At 40.1% G+C, this 19798-nt stretch overlaps 1 protein-coding gene across 1 annotated transcript in view; it reads left to right on the top strand.

The window, feature by feature from the left end:
* Positions 1 to 19798, top strand: part of LOC126418554 (flexible cuticle protein 12-like) — a 42714-nt gene that overhangs the window by 473 nt on the left and 22443 nt on the right. The window lies entirely within an intron of this gene.

Here is a 19798-nt window from a genome sequence, read left to right as displayed (position 1 = left end):
ATTTAACTCCATCTGCTTTCCTATAACTGAAATATAGCAGAATTAAGGCCTATAGTCGAATAAAAATGATCGTGAAGTAACTTGATGTGTCTGATCGGTGGTTGTTACAGTTACAATAAGTATCATATAAAGTCTTTTGTCGTGTCTTTTAACAAACTCTCTGTCTTAGTGTAAGCTCTTAGTGTCATCATTAGTTAGGTTATGTATATAAACATATTTAAGAAAACAGCAAAACAGTGGCTGGTTACTGTTTTCTTCTTTGTAAGAATTAACCTACATTAATTGTACACGGCCACGGTCTGACCACGTCAGTTTCAGACAAAATAGCATTAAACATATTTAATCAGGGTATATAAAACGTATCTCTCCTCTGATTCTGGATATCGTTAAGTAAAGTTTCCGACCCTTGCTGAATTCCTATATACAGATCCAGGACCTCGACTGGGTACCATTTCCATGAGCCATCTTTCTTTAATTTTCCAATAATACAAGGAAGATGGTCACCACTATCAAGGTGATACATCCTTAAAAGGCTAAGATACTTGTAAATTAACGAAAGTAAAAACTATTGAAGAACAAGTTGCTTAATAAGCTATAAAACTTACCAGACAATATGACCAGTAACATCAAATGTGTCCCAAATAGGGCACTATTAATCGAAAAGTTTAACATTTGCGGGAAACATTATACGTTAATACATAAAAATACTTACAATCACATTTCCCAAAACAGAAGTTACTGTGTTGCCGGACGTTCTTTCCTTAATAGTCATCGATGTGAATATGTATAGTTTCAGTGAGGGCATAAATACACAGCGGAATGCGTATAATGTCATCACTGTGGCTTTTGATGTTACACTGCTGCAGTGAAGGTACGCCAAGAATTACGTAGCCTGCGGTTGTGACGCCATTGTCTAACATGCATATCGTTCTAAACCGCAGTGTTTTACCGATGATGTCATTAGAGACAGAAACCAGTGCACAACATTAAAATGGTCAAGCATGAGAAAGAAAGTAGACACGTTACATTCAAAGGAAGCAGTCCCGTCAACAAAGGGAATATGTTTCACAGTACAAAATTAAACTGTATTGAATTCCCTACATAAAAGGACCTTGCTCATTTGTTGTCGAGGAATAGTAGTTTCCGCATTGGAGGGGTTAGTAAAATAGTAGATTATAAAAAATGGTTCAAATGGCTCTAAGCAGTATGGGACTCAACATCTGACATCAGCCCCCCAGACTTAGAACTACTTCAACCTAAATAACCTCACGACATCACACACATCCATGCCCGAGGCAGGATTCGAACCTGCGACCGTAGCAGCAGCGCTGTTCCGGACTGAAGCGCCTAGAACCGGTCGACCACAGCGGCCGGTTGTAGATTATAAAAAATAGTTTCTTAATGATATTAAATTAAATTTTATCGTTAAATAAAATTTGTTAAGAGCAAACATTAAATGGATGTATCACATCTGAGTGAAATAGAACCTTATTAAAGATTAAACTGTGCTCCTGGATGTAACAGTGTGAAAGAGAGGGATGGGGCGAGAGTGTGGAGGGTAGAAGCGTGAGGGAAGGTAGTTCACCAGATTGTGGTCATGCACTTTCCTACCATTCGGGAGGACGACGGTTCAATCCCGTCTCTGGCCATCCTGATTTAGGTTTTCCGTGATTTCCCTAAATCGCTTCAGGCAAATGCCGGGATGGTTCATTTGAAAGGGCACGGCCGATTTCCTTCCCCATCCTTCCCTCAGCCGAGCTTGCGCTCCGTCTCTAATGACCTCGTTGTCGATGGGACGTTAAACACTAATCTCCTCCTCCTCCACTTTCCTACTTCATAGGTCAGTAAACTGAATAGTGGGCAAACGATTTCTCACTCTCTCCACAATATATGACACAAAAAGCCACTACGGGGTGTTTTACAGAGTTATATCTACCCTTCCGCAGCTGGCCTTACGAGTCACTGGCGAAACAGAGTGCAGACATACCTGGAGGGAAATATGAGTTACTAGTAACACTGGTCGACAAATTTCGAATTTTTCTGACTAAATCGACTCTGCTGATAACGTATCAAAAGCCTTTTTGTCTACAGCACGTCAGGTTTTTGCACCATCATGATCATCATCATCATCATCACCGACGTCATCGTTCATATCTGTACCCAGTGAAATCGGAAAGCAATTACAGTACTATAAAGGCGAAATGGAAAAGTTAAATGGTTAAAAAATTTATCCTGAACTAGAATAAGCGAATATTATGGTGAATGCCGGCCGGAGTGGCCGAGCGGTTCTAGACGCTACAGTGTGGAACCGCGCGACCACTACGGTCGCAGGTTCGAATCCTGCCTTGGGCATGGATGTGTGTGATGTCCTTAGGTTTAAGTGATTCTAAGTTTTAGGGGACTGATGACCTCAGAAGTTAAGTCCCATAGTGCTCAGAGTCATTATGGTGAATACTTACTTCTGTTTACCTCTGACCGTGAATGAACGCTTAACATCCTTTCATTTGTGTGCCGCTTATCCTTCATGTGTGATGCACCAGCAGTCGGACATCATATTTATTCCCCACCGACCTTGATAGCAATGTTCCAGAGTTTTTAGATCATGACAGGACCATATTCCTCTGATGCATCAGTCAAATATTCTTGAAAATTGCCTAAGTGTGACATTAGAAAACGTTTATTCTGATCAAGGAAACGATGGACAACATTTTCTAAACTTCTGGAAGCTTACTGTTCCATTCCGTCACTGTATTTTCAAAGTACACTTTAAACATAAACTTACGTATGTCTGGTCCAACAAATCCGGGCTGCTCCTTCATTCTCTTGGGTGAAACCATCGTGTGAGAGCAACCGAATGATAACAATGGAGTCAGTCGTTTATGGTTCTTTGTTTCGTTTAGATTATTATTCATTTACCTTTTTCGAGTAAAAGCAGTCTCTTGGAGCAACCATACTGAAATCTTTCGTCACTGTTGTAGCTTTACATATTGACTGAATTATTCATTCTCTTTTTCAAGTGAAAACATACAGTAGTTTTTTCTGTCGGTTGAACTATTTATACCTTGTTTCAGCTGAAACCGTTCTTCAGTGTTTTAGCTCACTAAGCTACCGATTCATTCTTCTGCGTGATATCAGCCTGCAGTATTTTCATGAGTGGAACTAAACGCAATGCTACATTGCACCGCCAGAGGGTAGCCCTACCCCAGTGGTAAGTGAAGACATATCCCAGGGGGTAAATCAAAGATAAGCGTAATAAATGTTCATTTAATTACATATTGGGGTAATTTTTGCTTTTCATCATTGAAACTGTATGGATTAAGTTGTTCAAGGCTACCATTCACGCGTAACTAATTGAGCCGACGTATCGCTAAGTAGGCTTGGCTTTATTAAATCTGCCGATTCCAGACAAAAACTTCGAAACCCGGACATCTAGATCAAATAGGATCTTTGTACCAGATGCACACGGTCTGTAGAGGGTAAGTGGGCCGATGACTACGACGTACGCGGGGAGCGGAGACATGAGAGGGGCAATGTTTCCTCGCTTGCGTTTCAGTGCTGACGACGCCATGAGAGAAGACTTAATTTCCTCGTTTGCATTTCAGTAGTCACAACGCCAACGGGCGAACGCCGCCTACCGGTGAGCACAAAGAACTACACACGCGAGTAACGACGGTTTGTGAAAGCGCATTATAGAGACGTCCATATTCGAACGTGGACGCATTTTCAATAAGGAATATGAACACAAATTAAGTCAGTTTCAACAGAACTCAATGATAAGAGGGCAAATGACATTTAAAATACCCAGTTGTTTGGTGGTCGGGGAGGCGTCGCGGTGAATGCGATCGCCGATTGTCGGCAGCTTCTCGTTGTCTCCGCAAAGAAGTATGGAAAACACAGGGTGTTCGAAAATGATTTTCACAACGTTGATTACACATGTTTCAGAAATTAGAAGATGTAGAAACGTGCGCTTTTCGGCATAATGTTTATACACACCAAAGGTTCTAGTAGCCGCTCAACAGAGGTCAGTGTGTCAAGGTGACCATATAATCTAGATCCAAATTCGGAACGCATTGAAAAAAATAATATTGCGGAAAATTTTCAGTTAACTGTAATAAATGCAAACTGTTACTTTAATTTTTTATATTAATTTAAATTTATTAGTACATTCTAATATGAATGAGGGCGAGCAGACAAACTATTTTCATCAGTGCTGTAAATATTCTTCAGCATGTCTGTATTATTCTACAACATACGAAAAATTTAAGCTCAAGTTTCATCAATATTTACTCTAGTCACTAAACTGCTTTCGTAGTTCTCAAGAAAACTGTGTTTTGTAAATAGTCCATACATTATTTATTTAGGAAAATACCCCATCAATAGCAATATACTGATACAGGTGAAATGAACACCCAGCTTCGAATAAATCGTTTCATAATTGTTAAATCCTGTTCAAATTGGTCTCACAAATTACTTTTGAAAAATAATCTGTAGAAAGCAAGAGAAATCGTGACTGTTACAAAAAAAAAACAAATGAGGTGGGGATTAATGGTCACCTTAAATGTGTTCACCGAGCGACGTGGCGCAGTGGTTATCACAGTAGACTCACTTTCGGGAGGACGACGGTTCAAACCCGCGTCCGGCCATCCTGTTTTAGGTTTTCCATGATTTCCCTATATCGCTTTAGGAAAAAGCCGGGCCGGCCGGAGTGGCCGAGCGGTTCTAGGCGCTACATTCTGGAACCGCGTGACCGCTACGGTCACAGGTTCGAATCCTGCCTCGGGCATGGATGTGTGTGATGTCCTTAGGTTAGTTCGGTTTAAGTAGTTCTAAATTCTATGGGACTGATGACCTAAGAAGTTAAGTTCCATAGTACTCAGAGCCATTTGAACCATTTTAAAAAGCCGGGATGGTTCCTTTGAAAGAGCACGGCCGACTTTTTTCCCCATCTTTCCCTTCTCCGAAGGGACCTATGACCTCGCAGTTTGGTCCCCTGCCCCAAATCAACCAACCACCCTTAAATGTGTGGGCCATCAGTAGCACGCAGGATATCTAAACGATATTCTAGTTGCATGTCAGGCGTAGCGTGTCCGTATTAACGTGTGTTGTTGCTGTTCTGTTGCGCTGTTACGAGCTCACACTTCCTGCAGGTCCCACCCAACGAAAAAAAAAATAATAATAATAAAGTTCCTAAGGACCTAGTTGTCAGTTCTGGTCTGTACCGACCATTCCTCACACTGTGCCAACTGCTGGAGAGAGGGAGACAGTCAATAACTAAAGGTTTCAGGTGTGTATGAACATTATACCGCAAACGACACCTTTTTAACTAGTCCCATTTCTGAAATATATGTAATCAAAATTGTATAGTCCATTTTGATCATCCTATACGAGATCGTCTAAGTGCGCTAGCCTCTGAATTAATAATAGATTTAATCTAAGAAACTACTTACTGCCTGGTCCTCAATTAACGAAATTTAACTAAAGTTTATTACACTTTATCTATTTCCAATCAATCGAATTTCTTCGGACAAGAAAAAAGATCCGGGTTTACCCTATAAAGCTGTATAAAATCCAGTGGACCTCTGAACACCTTCAAAAGTATGACCTATTCAGGGTAACCCAACGTTTCAAAAATTATAACTTTCCCCCATAGTGATTCACTGAAATATAAAATGGTTCAAATGGCTCTGAACACTATGGGACTTAACATCTGAGGTCATCAGTCTCCTAGAACCTAACAAATCTAAGGACATCACACACATCCATGCCCGAGGCAGGATTCGAACCTGCAACCGTAGCGGTCTCGCGGTTCCAGACTGACGCTCCTAGAACCGCTTGGCCACACCGGCCGGCCACTGAAATATATTTGTGCTCATAGTCACACCGAGCGGGTGCGCTCACAGCTTGTGTGAACATGGGTACAAGGTATTATAAGGTAAGAAACCTGAGCAACTTCAACTTGTTATTTTAAAAGTGTGTCTGTGTGCCAGACATGGGAAGGCGAGAGCTGAGTTTGATTCCCGATCACTTCGTATCGCTTTTACCAGCCAGTCTGAGTGTGGTTTTTTACGCACTTTCCCACATTCGTCTAGTCGACTGCTGAGCTGGTTAACCGTTCCCGCCATGTTTACACGATACACAAACTCTTACAACGAGAAAACATATTTACGTATTAACACTATTCTGTAGACATATTATAACCCATACAAGAGTACGTTTAGAGGTGATCTTGTGTTGCACCGTCAAGATTATTGTTGCGATTGTTGTAAGAAACTGCTAAGCTGAAATTTATGTATTCTTTTCGGTTGTGCCGCTTAAATCGAAACAAATAATACTGAAAGTGATTATGATGTGCCAAAAGTCTGATGAACATAAAGAAGCCGGAACTATTACATATAATATATCTACATATGAAAAAGAGAAATATATATATATGAAAGGGATAAATCGTATGACTGAGTCAGACATGATCCTCAACATAAGTGTAACGTGGTATACAATACCTGCAAGAATGCTTCATATTATAAAACTATAAACACTTAGTTAAAATTTACTGAAATGTATTAAACAATCTCCCCTAGCCCCATACAGATTCTTAACGTAGTACAGATAACTTGAAAATATATGCTTGTGCATTTTTAATAGCTATGAAATACTTGTAAAATGTAGAACGAAAAAAGTGGGACATATACAATAGGTAATTGATGCATGAATAGTTCACTTCAGTCGCTAACAGTTTTATTATACTACTAACATTATAAATTGTTCTGTGATTTTTCTAAAGGACAGTTTCCCTACTCTCCTTACTATTATATGCTGTATGTTTCCCCACTTTTTCCATTTTCAGTTTTGGAAGTATTGTCATACCTATTAGAAACACACAATCACAAATTTGCAGACTGTCTGTATGGCGTTATCAACCTGTATAGGTCTTGGAGAGATTATTTAATACTTTTCAGTCAGTTTTAAAAACGTGTTATGTTAAGAAGTTTCTTACTAAAAATAGTTGTTTTCTGCTGTTTAGTCTTGTGTCCAATTTCTCGATTGAGTTCAAACATTTGATGCATTTGATGAGAATGCATCAGAGACACGTGATAAATTTCAAATTTGTGTCGGTTTGTCTTTAAGCAAGTCAACCAATTTATTGCTTCCTCCTAGATATATCCCACGAAAAGACGGTGAATGTAAAAAGTAGAGAGAATCGAGCTCACGTGGAAGCTTAGCAGCAATCGTTCTTAACTACGAAACATTCACGACTGGAGCGGAGAAATATAGAAATAGCAATGGTACATCAAGTATGCAGCGCCACACACCAGTAAGGAAAGTGACTTATTATTGCATTGTGATCCAGTTCTGAACTAAGTTGAAAATTTCACGTCCTTACCTCATCCGGAAGTTAGTTTAAAATCAGTTGCAAAATTTGTATAGAACAGACAGAAAGATCGATAAAGAAAATATCTTCCGTCTCACACCAGACTCGAAAGTAAGTTAATATTCCAGCGTCATCCTGTTATGAGCTATGTTGGAAGTTTCAAGTGTCTAGGTTATCAGGTAGTTAGTTTAAAATTGATTGCAAAATTTGCACCTAACAAACAGGACAAGCAACTTTCCTCATCAAGAACACTGCTCTCTTTTCAGTACCACATAGCATTTTCTAATAGCGTTCTCTCATGTGACCAGACAAAAGAACTTCATTGAACTCGTGTTTGTATAGTCTAGCTATTTCCACTTTATTAGACCAGTACGTATTTGGAGCTGGTAAAAAAGCAGTCACATTGTCTCTAATCTACCTGTAGCTGGAACACTTTTCGCTGAATGAGGGGTTCCAAATGCATCACCGCGGCCTCAGCTTTCCCAACAACGAAGAGATCAAGAGGCTCTGAATCCGACATAGGTCGCCTGTCTGTGTTTTGTAGAACCTCATGCATTTCAACTTGAGTCAAGTAATGCATTACATGAGATTAATGTTTGAGATCTTAACATGATTAGTTCTCTTCCGTATGATATACTGACATCCACCTTGCAAGATATCCTGTGGATGTGTGGTAAGTACTTCCACTCAGCGCAACCCTCTCCTCAAGTGCCGGCAGTGACTGAGTGGAACAGGTTTATGCGGTCTATCAGTAACACGATTAATGGTGAGAGAAATCCAGTAACGTTCAGGACATTCATTGATTCATCGCCAAATGACTACAAAAATATAGATACATGATTTAACAATGCGCTGTCATTGACAAACAGAAGGGAATTGCACCATTTACCAATCCAACACCTTTCTCACCAACACTACATAGATCACCGACATCACACTTAAAAATTAAGCATTTCTCAGCCATTGTTTATAGAAACATATTTTACACAAAAGCTCGCTTAACAACTGCAAATAAGTACTCAATTAACTGATAATAACTCGCCTGTATTTACATAATCTCAATGAAATTACACTGAAGGGCCAAAGACACTGGTATATGTATGCGTATTCAAATGGAGAGATATGCAAACAGGCAGAATATGGCACTGCGGTCGGCAACGCCTATATGACAAGTGTCTGGCGCAGATGTTAGATCAGTTACTGGAGCTACAAAGGCAGATTATCAATATTTTAAAGAGTTTGAATGTGGTGCTATAGTCGGCGCACGAGCTAGCGATGAAGTGGGGATTTTCTCGTATGACAATTTCACGAGTGTAACGTGAATGGAAGAGGATGTAGATGAAGATGAAATGGGAGATACGATACTGCGTGACGAGTTTGACAGAGCACTGAAGGACCTGAGTCGAAACAAGGCCCCCGGAGTAGACAACATTCCATTGGAACTACTGACGGCCTTGGGAGAGCCAGTCCTGACAAAACTCTACCATCTGGTGAGCAAGATGTATGAAACAGGCGAAATACCCTCAGACTTCAAGAAGAATATAATAATTCCAATCCCAAAGAAAGCAGGTGTTGACAGATGTGAAAATTACCGAACAATCAGTTTAATAAGCCACAGCTGCAAAGTACTAACACGAATTCTTTACAGACGAATGGAAAAACTAGTAGAAGCCGACCTCGGGGAACATCAGTTTGGATTCCGTAGAAATACTGGAAAACGTGAGGCAATACTGACCTTACGACTTATCTTAGAAGAAAGATTAAGGAAAGGCAAACCTACGTTTCTAGCATTTGTACACCTAGAGAAAGCTTTTGACAATGTTGACTGGAATACTCTCTTTCAAATTCTAAAGGTGGCAGGGGTAAAATACAGGGAGCGAAAGGCTACTTACAACTTGTACAGAAACCAGATGGCAGTTATAAGAGTTGAGGGACATGAAAGGGAAGCAGTGGTTGGGAAGGGAGTAAGACAGGGTTGTAGCCTCTCCCCGATGTTATTCAATCTCTATATTGAGCAAGCAGTAAAGGAAACAAAAGAAAAATTTGGAGTAGGTATTAAAATCCATGGAGAAGAAATAAAAACTTTGAGGTTCGCCGATGACATTGTAATTCTGTCAGACACAGCAAAGGACTTGGAAGAGCAGTTGAACGGAATGGATGGTGTCTTGAAGGGAGGATATAAGATGAACATCAACAAAAGCAAAACGAGGATAATGGAATGTAGTCGAGTTAAGTCGGGTGGTGCTGAGGGTATTAGATTAGGAAATGAGACACTTAAAGTAGTAAAGGAGTTTTGCTATTTGGGGAGCAAAATAACTGATGATGGACGAAGTAGAGAGGATATAAAATGTAGACTGGCAATGGCAAGGAAAGCGTTTCTGAAGAAGAGAAATTTGTTAACATCGAGTATAGATTTAAGTGTCAGGAAGTTATTTCTGAAAGAATTTGTATGGAGTGTAGCCATGTACGGAAGTGAAACATGGACGGTAAATAGTTTGGACAAGAAAAGAATAGAAGCTTTTGAAATGTGGTGCTACAGAAGAATGCTGAAGATTAGATGGGTAGATCACATAACTAATGAGGAAGTATTGAATAGGATTGGGGAGAAGAGAAGTTTGTGGCACAACTTGACCAGAAGAAGGGATCGGTTGGTAGGACATGTTCTGAGGCATCAAGGGATCACCAATTTAGTATTGGAGGGCAATGTGGAGGGTAAAAATCATAGGGGGAGACCAAGAGATGAATGCACTAAGCAGATTCAGAAGGATGTAGGTTGCAGTAGGTACTGGGAATTGAAGAAGCTTGCACAGGATAGAGTAGCATGGAGAGCTGCATCAAACCAGTCTCAGGACTGAAGACCACAACAACAACAACAACAACAACAACGTGAATATCATGAATCCTTTAAAACATCAGATCTCCGACATCGCTGCGGCTGTATAAATACCCTGCAAGAACGGGGCCAACGACGACTGAAGAGAATTATTCAACGTGACAGAAGTGCAACTCTTCAGCAAATTGCTGCATATTCCAATGCTGTCCATCAACAAGTTTCAGTGTGCGAACCATTCAAGGGAACATCATATGTTCTTTCGGGGCCGAAGGACCACTCATGTACCCTTGATGACTGCACGACACAAAGCCTTACGCCTCGCCTGAGCCCGTCAACACCGACATTGGATTGTTGATGACTAGAAACAAGCTGCTTCGTAGAACGAGTCTCGTTTCAAATTGTATCGAGTGGATGGACGTGTACGGGTGTGGAGACACCTCATGAACCAAAGGACTCTGCATGTCGACAGGGTACTGTTGAAGCTGGTGGAGGCTCTGTAATGGTGTGTGGCGTGTGCAGTTGGAGTAATACGGGACCTTTGATAAGTCTAGATACGACTCTGATAGGTCACACGTCCTTAAGCATCCTGTCTGAATACCTGCATCCAAGCCCATAGAGAATTCCGACGGACGTGGATAATTCCAGTAGGACATTGCGACACCCCACACGTCCAGAATTGCTGACGATTTGCCCCGGGAATTTACATACTTCCACTGGCTACCAAACTCCACAGACATGAACATTATTGAGCGCATCTGGGATATCTCGCAACGTGCTGTTCAGAAGAAATCTCCACTCTCTCGTAGTCTTACGGATTTATGGACAGCCCTGCAGGATTGATGGTGTTAATTCCCTCCAGCACTACTTCAGCCATTAGTCGAGTCCATGCCACGTCCTGTTGCGGCACTTCTGCGGGCCCGCAGGAGCCCTACACGATATTAGGCAGGTGTACCAGCTTCTTTGGCCCTTGAATGTACTTTGTATACTGACATAAGTGAAATGAACTGGACATGCAGGATAGGTATAGTCTGTAAACTGAAGAGCGAACAACATTCGAAGAGGATGAAGTTGGCTTTCCCGGAAGAACGCTACAACTAAGAATCCATTTTTTCTCTTGTAGAGTTGAAAAATATACTACGATTTGCTAAAACATGTACGTACTAATTTCTTGCGTTAGTGTTATTAGTAACTCGTACCTTTACTCATAATGATCGGTGTAACTTTCTGAAACACACTGTGTTGGTTTTTGGCGATGTAGTTTTGAGAGAGAATGGGGATTCGGCTGCTCCGTCCTCAGTTCGCAGACCTGAAATTGAGGAATACGCATGAGCATAATCCGGTGACATCCATTCCCTTACGCTTCTACTCTCCACTTCTGTCCGTCAAACGCGCAGAACAAAATTTCTCTCTTAAACGGTTCTACTGCACTTGGGTATGATACACATATTTCATATTTGTTCTAAATCCACGTTATTTGACCATAAGGACTATATTCATACCATTAAAAATGTGAGATTTTACCGTTTCTTGCAGCACGGAAACTATTAGTCCTAGAGAGAAAATGAGTAGGGAATTTTTTGTAAGGAATTGAATGCAGCTCTATTTTTTACCGGTAAACAATTTCGCAAGAAGCTACCGTTGTCAAGTTATTCAGGAAAAAATGTAAGTAAGTGTCGTTTAGCCCGACCCTCCCCCCCGTCCCAGCCCCGCACTCACATTCTCACCTTCCCCCCCCCCCCCCCCCTCAGAATTTTTAGATTGTTATTGTTGGCACTCCACTACACCATTCCTGAAAACTATTGCTACTACAAGAATTTTTCCCCGAACTTCGGTGACTGGGCTATAAGGTAGGTGTTAGCCTTAAACGATTTAGGGGAGACTATCGAAAGCCTAAATCTGCATGGACAGACAGACTACCGAATGTCGTGTCTTTTGATTGCCAGAGTGAAACAAACTGCTCCTCTGCCTTCACCGTATACTTACTGAGAAATGGATTTAATCATCAGTATTGCCATAACTTATCGGAGTATAAAGTCACTTTTCCAATGAAGCTATACTGAAACTTAAAATAATTTTGAAGTTCTTAGTAAGCAATTGAATTTTATTGCGTCACTACCAAAGATTTTGGCATTAGAGCCCATTTTTAAATGGGACATAAAAATTTATGCGTCGTATGAGTATCAATAAATTGTAATAATAACTGTCTCTTAAAATGCGTCTGTAAATACGATCGGTGGTCAGATCTTTGCATAACTCACCATCGCAAACTGTTTAACGGGCCCAAGTTAAACCGATAAGGTACACTTTCTTATCTGCATGTTTGCCATGTGGTGGTATTGTAGTAGGAATCAAGCCGTTCACTATTGTACTTTCTACGTCTGGAGTGCACACATGTGCGTTGTGCTTTAGATCCGGCTGGTAATTAAAGTTTAAATGAAAATGTTTATTTTTCTGTATTTTTTTCAGGTATGGACCCCAATACTTTACACCAGACAATTAATTTAGGCCTGTGATGACTATCTCCAAGACACGGGCACAAACAATCCTTCAGTCACATCGAGCCAACATACGCATAGGTTATGCAGTAGAGTCAGCAAATAGTAAGCGGAAGAAGTTTCCTAGCTTTATATAAAAATGTAGGTACCACAGAAAAACAATTCCAATAGGCATGTTGACTCTATATAACGTTTTAGCAGGCTGCATAGCTGTTTCTGTTGCATAGAGTAAACGTGCCTGTTCAAACAATGTGTATGTGGTACGTATATTTTTACATAAAGCTACGAAATTTTGTAGACTTACTATTTTACTTACATATGCATTGAAGACTAGCTTGTACTCAAATCCGAGGATGATCATCACAGACGGAAGTTAATTACCTTGTCTAAAGTATTGTGCTGAGTTAAAGGAATAAATATGAAAACGTTTCCTGGATCACAGCAAATTTTTCTGTGACTATATTACACCTTGTAAAAATGTTTATGCCACAGTATAGGGCTCTTTTGATTCAGCGGTCTCCTATATGAACAAAGGTATCATTACGACTTAATCTTTCTCTCTGTAGTGGAATTTGGATTGTTTTGTAAATCTGTACCAAATTAAATCTGTGTCTCGAACGTGTAGTCGAACCCAGGACCTTACCTTTCGGGAATAATTCTCATACCGACAGAGCAGTGATAATTTTTTTCCAAAAAAGAGATCAATGGGTCTCAGATATAACTCCATTATTTTTTCATTGCCTTTATACTGATAGGTTATGGAAGAACTTTACGATAAATTTAATAGTTACCTTGACTAAGGTGTACGAACGTGAGAAACCGCAAACAATTTAGTTTCTACATCTACATCTACATCCATACTCCGTAAGCCACCTGACGGTGTGTGGTGGAGGGTACCCTGAGTACCTCTATCGGTTCTCCCTTCTATTCCAGTCTCGTATAGTTCGTGGAAAGAAGGATTGTCGTATGCTTCTGTGTGGGCTCTAATCTCTCTGATTTTATCCTCATGGTCTCTTCGCGAGATATACGTAGGAGGGAGCAATATACTGCTTGACTCTTCGGTCAACGTACGTTCTCGAAACTTTAACAAAAGCCCGTACCGAGCTACTGAACGTCTCTCCTGCAGAGTCTTCCACTGGAGTTTATCTATCATCTCCGTAACGCTTTCGCGATTACTAAATGATCCTGTAACGAAGCGCGCTGCTCTCCGTTGGATCTTCACTATCTCTTCTATCAACCCTATATGGTACGGATCCCACACTGTTGAGCAGTATTCAAGCAGTAGGCAACAAGCGTACTGTAACCTACTTCCTTTGTTTTCGGATTGCATTTCCTTATTGTTCTTCTTGCATCCGCTTTACCGACGATCAACTTTATATGATCATTCCATTTTAAATCACTCCTAATGCGTACTCCCAGATAATTTATGGAATTAACTGCTTCCAGTTGCTGACCTGCTATTTTGTAGCTAAATGATAAGGGAACTATCTTTCTATGTATTCGCAGCACATTACACTTGTCTACATTGAGATTCAATTGCCATTCCCTGCACCATGCGTCAATTCGCTGCAGATCGTCCTGCATTTCAGTACAATTCTCCATTGTTACAACCTCTCGATACACCACAGCATCATCTGCAAAAAGCCTCAGTGAACTTCCGATGTTATCCACAAGGTCATTTATGTATATTGTGAATAGCAACTGTCCTATGACAATCCCCTGCGGCACACCTGAAATCACTCTTACTTCGGAAGACTTCTCTACATTGAGAATGACATGCTGCGTTCTGTTATCTAGGAACTCTTCAATCCAATCACACAATTGGTCTGATAGTCCATATGCTCTTACTTTGTTCATTAAACGACTGTGGGGAAGTGTATCGAACGCCTTGCGAAAGTCAAGAAACACGGCATCTACCTGTGAACCCGTGTCTATGGCTCTCTGAGTCTCGTGGACGAATAGCGCGAGCTGGGTTTCACAGGACCGGTTTTTTCGAAACCCATGCTGATTCCTACAGAGTAGATTTCTAGTCTCCAGCAAAGTCATTATACTCGAACGTAATACGTGTTCCAAAATTCCACAACTGATCGACGTTAGAGATTTAGGTCCATAGTTCTGCACATCTGTTCGACGTTCCTTCTTGAAAAGGGGGTGACCTGTGCCCTTTTCCAATCCCTTGGAACGCAACGCTCTTCTAGAGACCTACAGTACACCGCTGCAAGAAGAGGCACTATGTGATAGTTCTGTTGTTAACGCCTACATTTTATTTCATTTTCATTGTCTCCCGTATCACTGCTATTTATTTATTTATTATTTTACTCACTCCCCAGCAAGAGAATTCCAGTATTTTCTTGGAGTTTGAATGATAAGAGAAAGATAAAATATTCCTGACTAGGAAATCTTCTATGGTGATCTTAAGTACTTATTAGGCAGAATTGTCCTTTTTTTGGCCACATTGGTGTCTTTTCCCCGCAAAGTACGATTGCAGCTACCTGGTACACTATGACGACTGCGTGTTCTGGTATTCTGGAGTCCTGGTATTTCTAAACTTAAGGTGGCGGTGCTGTTGACTCTGTTGGCAATGCTTTGCGATCTGTTTATTCTAGTAATAAGATTTGTCGTTGGAGAAGATTTGGTTGTCTTTTAGACAGAACACAACATTCTTGGTCTTAGTTATCTTATGTGGTAGTAGGTGCAGGTTGATAATAGTTTTATTAAACGAAAGAGTGTTGTGAGGAATAAAGCTGAATACAAGAGTGGGGTGCTTAAAAGAGCACGTGTTCAAGGGAGTGGATACCTTAGCTATGTTGAGAAACAATCAAGCAGAGAAAACCACGCAAGGAATGCAATTGTAAGGATGCATGCTTTTGCTAATGTTGATGTATTTCATCAGTTATCTTCATTTGATAAGTTTAATCATTTCAAGAGCAAAGACATATATTTACAAGATCTCACCTCCTGTAACAATGTGCAAAGACATCGTCCGTCTAAATACGTGCCGTCCATCAAGGGTAGTCTCAGTTTCAGGTACTTAATTATATTCAGTGATGAAAGGAAGAAGGTCTTCCAGAAGGTATTTATACGTAGCTTTCCATGGTATTAAGTGTGACAGCAGATTTCGTCGTCTAAGAGTGCTGTTGATAGCTGGGAATTCTCCAGCTGATTTAAGAGGAAAAAACCCCACAGGAAATTTAAAGTCTACCGACATCAAGATGCTCGTTCATCAAAATAGTGAGCCTTATCCAAGAAAAGAGACTCACTCTTCCCCTATGGTGAATAATTATCTTCACACAAAGTTACGCCTGAAAATCATGATCGAGATGTTTAAGGAATAACATCCTGAAGTAGTCATTACATGTTAGTACCATGTTAAGTACTTCAAAGACCATTTTCACCTCAGTTTTTGGACGCACCAGGTAGAAATTTGCTGTACATGCCAAGCTCTGGAACAGGAACTGAAGTCCCCATTCCTTAGTGAGAAGGCAAAGAAGGTTGCTGAAGCAGAACCAATAATTCACAAAAGAAGAGATACAAAATTTTACAATATTCGTCAGGCTTCAACGAACCTGTGCAAAGAAAGGAAGGTTCTGGCTGTTGTAACACTTGTCTGATATCCTGGTGTTTCATCTTCGACAATTAACACTCAAAATTTTTCAAATTCATAATGCAAAATCAGGAGACGCTCATTTTTACCTCTATGATGAAACCCAGGGTAACAAAGGATCAAATGAATTAGCTTATTTTCTTCTGCATTACATAGATAATAGCATCCAGAAATATGTGAGAGAACTGCACCTCTTAAGTGATATAAATCACACCATAATAAGGCATTTATAGAGCGTTTTGATAAAATGCAGCCATTGTATCCTCTGAGAGAATATCGTTTTCTCCCCAATCACAGTGGTTTAGTGTTGTGAAGAGACTTTTGCCAAAGTATATCGAATTTATCTTCCAGAAGAAATATGTGAGATAACAGTAAAATGGAATCACTCTGGTAAGTTCGTGGCTATTACGGTAGGTGTTGAAGATGTAATTAACTTATTAACTTTAAGGATCGATGGCCTCCTCTATATAAGAAGGTAGTAATTCACTGTAAAGCGAACATGTTTCGAGAGACAACCGTACTGCATTCCAGATATCAACAATAAGGCATTTCCTCGGCATACGGGTGTAGCATTAGCATCACCATTCATCAACACAGCGGTGGAACGTACATTAATCCAGCGGGGTATTGGTAAGCAAAAACGCGTGTTTATTGCAAACAAGGGCATACAACAGACAGCTGTCAATCACTGAAGGTAAACATCCTGACCGAAGAAGTCGTGCACTGTATTCCTGAAAAATATCACCAACTTTAACTTGAAATTTGGGAGAATCGTTGATAATTTGACGTTATCGTTTCCAGCCTTGCGTTTGCTGAAAAGTCATAACATCATAAGATCATTTGTGTTGCGTAATTTTTAAAAAAAATGTTAGGTGCCTCAAATTAACGTTTATATTTAAAGAAAACATGTTACTAATGTCATACATTTCTGTAAGTTTGCTGTATAAATCAATTCTGGCACGTTTCATTGCTTTTGAAAGTAATATTATTGTTAAGTTGACTACAACAGCACGATTTCACAAGTATTTGAGTTAGTTTTACAAAAAAAAAAAAAAAAAAAACATAACTTCAGTCACTTTAATCACTGTTTTGGTTGGGTCTATTAGGATCTGGAGATTATATTGTACGTTAAACTGCTCACCTAACTATACTCTTTAAAAGGGATGAACCATCTCTTGATATGTGTTAAACATTCTCTTAAAAATAGTTTTATAAGTTTCCTGAAAAATATGCAGTTTTTTTAATTATGCTGTTTCTAAAATGACCACTTCAGTTACTCTCCACATGCAGAAAGACCAGCGGGGTCTGATGAAGCTCATTTAAACGCATTCATTGGGTACCGTATGCTCTAAGACAAAATCACAAGAATGAGTGAGTGGCCATATATGGATCTGTGCTTGCTCGTCGTCAACTAACTCGTGAACAACACTGAAAATTCCTATCCTTACTCGTTACTGGTAACGATAAATGGTGTCTTGATACTAATATAAGGAAAAACAAGGAACGGTTGAATCCAAACAAAGCAGCAACTCCTCGTAAAACCTGCACAAACCCGTAAAAGTTAATGTTATACATCTGGTGGAATGACGGTGTAGTGTACTACGAACTGCTTGCCCGATGTGTAACCATTACTGCTGACATTTACCGTAAACAACTGAAACGTCGTTCAGACGCTATCCAAGAAGAACGACCAGGTAGATGGTGTGAAGTGGTGCTACTCAACGATAACGCTCGCCCGCATTCTACTAGACTGAGTTTTGTTGAAAAGTCACTCCGCACCCACTTCATCCACCTGATCTTGTGCCTTCAGATTTTCACGTTTCCCGCTCTCTGTCGAGAAACCCTCAAGGAACTTCGTTTCTGGATGAAAACACGCTCCGAACATGACTCGACAAGTTCTTCGCCTCTGAATCATAGGCTTTCTACAGTCGCGGAATTGAAAAGTTACCCGTAGCGTTTGAAGACTGTAGTAAATAATGGAAGGAGAATATATTATTGTGTGATATGTATTTGTCGTGTTTACTTAACTTATGGAAAAGCTCTTCGAATTTATGCTCCAACCCACAGCTTTGATCCAGTGGGACCATGAACTTCCATATATCCCAAGCAAAGCTCAGGGTTTTTTCTCCAAAGAACTGATAAATTTTCTTTATTCTTTCACAAGATACTTGGGGATTTTCAGCCAATTCAGTTGAGCTTAACGATTCGATTGAAAACTGTCTGGAATGGGATTCATTAGATCTTGAGTGGCTATGTGACGACGAAAAGGGACTCATTTAAGTGGACTAAGAGCATCAAAAACATTGTACGTGTTTGAGGCAGTGCTGTTTCATTGCTCTGCACGTTTAATGTCCTTTATATGTCACCGTCGTTCATGTGTCATTAACCTCTAGATACTTATTCATATTGCTGCAGTTGTTACGGACCCTTTGGAACCTTGGATTGCAAATATATTCCTATTTAGGTACCCGTACAAATTGTATATGTATGTACATACATGCGTGACATATCTCCTCCGAAACCACTAATCCGATTTCAATCAAACTTGGTACACATGTAATTTTTATTTGGAAACACTGTGGAGGTAAGAATCGCCCACCTATCAAAACGGTTTGGGGTGAAAAACCAGCGTAGCTCATGACTCGAAAATACCCTTACTTTAATTATACAGTATTTGAGAATGGGAAGAGTTAGAACCTAGTAACAAAACTTTACTACACTTTTTTTCACTGGCGACCCCCCACAAAATGAAGACAAGGAAAATCTTTTAACTCTTACTTCATTTTCGCAATTAATGCATTAAATCTGCCACATGAGGCATGGCGTTTTAATTTATTACTTTATTATTACAAACGGTATTGGTAACATATTTTGCAGACAGTATTCACATTATCCGTCGAATGGACCATAAAAATTAAATCACTATACAACATATGGTTCGGAAGATATGGCGTCAAACCCTGATATGCGAGAAAAAACTGCTGCATCATGCATGACCTTTCTAATTTTTTACTTCTTTGCTAGTAAATCTATTTGCAACACATTTTGCAGGCAGTAGACACGCACACCATTGGATGTACCTGCGCAACCATATGATTCTACTGCACATATCAGAAGATACGTCATCATAGACATACAGCTGTGTGAAAATGCAACTGCAGACGAAATTCGTTAGACATACCAGAGAATGATATGCACAGTTCGTGTGAAATATACACTCCTGGAAATTGAAATAAGAACACCGTGAATTCATTGTCTCATGAAGGAGAAAATTTATTGACACATTCCTGGGGTCAGATACATCACATGATCACACTGACAGAACCACAGGCACATAGACACAGGCAACAGAGCATGCACAATGTCGGCACTAGTACAGTGTATATCCACCTTTCGCAGCAATGCAGGCTGCTATTCTCCCATGGAGACGATCGTAGAGATGCTGGATGTAGTCCTGTGGAACGGCTTGCCATGCCATTTCCACCTGGCGCCTCAGT

This window comes from Schistocerca serialis, chromosome 9, assembly GCF_023864345.2.
Source record: "Schistocerca serialis cubense isolate TAMUIC-IGC-003099 chromosome 9, iqSchSeri2.2, whole genome shotgun sequence".
Taxonomy (NCBI): Eukaryota; Metazoa; Arthropoda; class Insecta; order Orthoptera; family Acrididae; genus Schistocerca; species Schistocerca serialis.
The sequence above is the reverse complement of the archived record's forward strand: the minus strand, read 5'-3'. Positions and strand labels throughout refer to the sequence as shown.